At 43.3% G+C, this 2,328-nt stretch overlaps 1 protein-coding gene across 1 annotated transcript in view; it reads right to left on the minus strand.

Moving 5' to 3' along the window:
- The window catches only part of KIF13B (kinesin family member 13B), a 172,319-nt gene that overhangs the window by 42,942 nt on the left and 127,049 nt on the right, over positions 1–2,328 (minus strand). The gene's annotated exons all lie outside the window — the stretch shown is intronic.

The following is a 2,328-nucleotide window of genomic DNA, read 5'->3' on the forward strand; positions in this document are numbered from 1 at the left end:
TAATTATTTATCCAAAAGTCAGGCTATGCTAAACCACCTGAATCTTCCCCCACAGTTTATATTTTCTAATTTAATTAATATGCTATTTCATCTCCCACCTAACCCTCACCCTCACCCCAAGTTTTACAGTTGTCAGGAAGTTGGAGTAAAACTTTCAGTTTCTCATAGCAAAGTGAAGAACACTCATTTGACCTTTTCAGGCACCGGTCCAATGCTTTCCCCGCTGGGTTTATAGTCCTGCTCACCAGGGAAAATCAAACACCTGCTGGCAGATAGTTTTTACAAGCCAGTAGGGGGTTTCTGCAGAGGGTGGGGCCCTGTAGAGGAGGTTAATCACCGTTAGGTACCCTGGGGCCTGTGGAGGCTGAGAAGTTTTAACCCTCAGCTTGCCGTGCACACCAGGGCAAAACCATTAACGGTCTGGTGCAGTGATTCCAATAAAAAAAAAAAAAATCAAAGGAAAACAGACATACTGAAAGAACTGATCACAGGAGGCAGTTTTCATACAGGTTGCAAAAGACTCTGGTCTGGTTTTGTCTTTCAACAAGAAGGTAACAGGCATAGAAACTTACATGGAAGGTCTCGTGGGTTTTGGGGGACCTGAGCGGTCTAACTTTGACACATCCGATGCCAACAGACAATACACATTCCTCCATCAGTGGTAACGTCCCGGATTCCTGCACAGACTTCACTTCCACTTGAACCCGCCGGGACTGCCCCTGGATCACAGACAATTTTAAGAGTCTTAAATTCTGTTTCTTGGTTTCCAAAAAATTGGTTTAGAGAGCCCCCTACAGGCTGATGTTGAGAAAAACATTTAACTTTGGAGACACCATCTCACTGTATCTTGTAATGTTAAGTACTAAAACACAAATTAAAAAACTAACCAGAAAAAATTATTTTCCCTTTAAGCAAGATGAAAAACAGAATAAATGTACGGTTTTCATATTTTTCAATAAAAGGAAGCACTAAAAGAAAACATTCTAACAAAGGAAAGCCAAACAGCTGGCCAATGAAGAAGTTCAACTTACGATAATTAAACAAATACAAATTAAAACAAGCATGATACACCTTTATTTTCACTTCCTAAACCAGTAATAACCTTTTAAAGGGGCAATTTCCAACACTGCTCTATGTTTACGAAACAAGCAATTTCATACACGGTAGGTGGGGGTTTAAATTGGTGCGAGCTTTCTGCAGGGCAATGTGACTTAAAACAAAAGTATCCTTTGACCCAGCAATTCAGATTCTAGGGATCTGTTCCAATCATGCATATGTATAAAGAATCTTAAAGTACTGTTAAGAATAACAAAAAATTAGATAAAAATTAAACGAATATTGATAACTTCAGGCCAAGCTTTGTGGCTCATGCCTGTAATCCTAGCACTTTGGGAGGCCAGAGTGGAAGGATCTCTTCAGGCCATGAGTTCCAGACCATCCTGAGCAAGAGCGAGACCTGGTCACTACAAAAAACACAAAAATTTGACAGGCATGGTGGCACACACCTATAATCCTGTCAGGTAGATAGCTAGGGTCTCCAGCTCTTCTAGGGACAAGCTGCCCTGCTTTGAGCAATTGCCCCACCTGGGAAGAAGGATAAGGGCGGGTGCTCCATTCTGGTGTTTTCCTACCTTTAATCCTATCCCAAGCAACCGCTACACCTGGAGGAGGGGGGACTGCTTTACCTATCTGGGAATTCCCCAGCCTAGGCATAATAGGATTTGGAAAGTGACCTAGCGTAACCTAAGGCTAATTATTATGTTTTAGCTTAAATCTACATTGTGGTTCATTCTCCCAGCCAGGTAGGGCTTTCAGAGAGGGAGCGCACAGATACAACCTTGAGAACACCTGTTAATCATTTGGTAACATCCCACACCTCCCAAAAGCCCTTTCCCCAGAACAGGCCAATAAAAGGAAACAACTCGAGAATTCCCAGAGAGTCAGTAAGTCAGTCTGTCTCCACTCATGGAGACAGACCTGTTTCATTTTATAATAAGGACCTACTTGTGTGAAACTGCTTCCTGCTTGTGGTCACTCCATTGCACTGGCCCTGCTTGTGGTTCTTTTTTTTTTTTTCAAGCAGGGAGCCAAAGAAGTAGGATAACAGTCCGCCAAGAGGCTGGACCTGACACTTTGGTGTGTCTGGTCGTTCTTTGGCTAAGAGTACACCAAGAACAGAGAGCAGACTGCCACCCTGACAGTCCCAGCTACTTGGGAGGCTGAGGCAGGAGGATCACTTGAGCCCCAGAGTTTGAGGTTGCTGTGAGCTATGATGACACCACTGCACTCTAGCCCAGGTGATAGAGTGAGACCCTGTCTCAAAAAAAA

Source organism: Propithecus coquereli, unplaced genomic scaffold (genome assembly GCF_000956105.1).
Source record: "Propithecus coquereli isolate 6110/MARCELLA unplaced genomic scaffold, Pcoq_1.0 Scaffold451, whole genome shotgun sequence".
Taxonomy (NCBI): domain Eukaryota; kingdom Metazoa; phylum Chordata; class Mammalia; order Primates; family Indriidae; genus Propithecus; species Propithecus coquereli.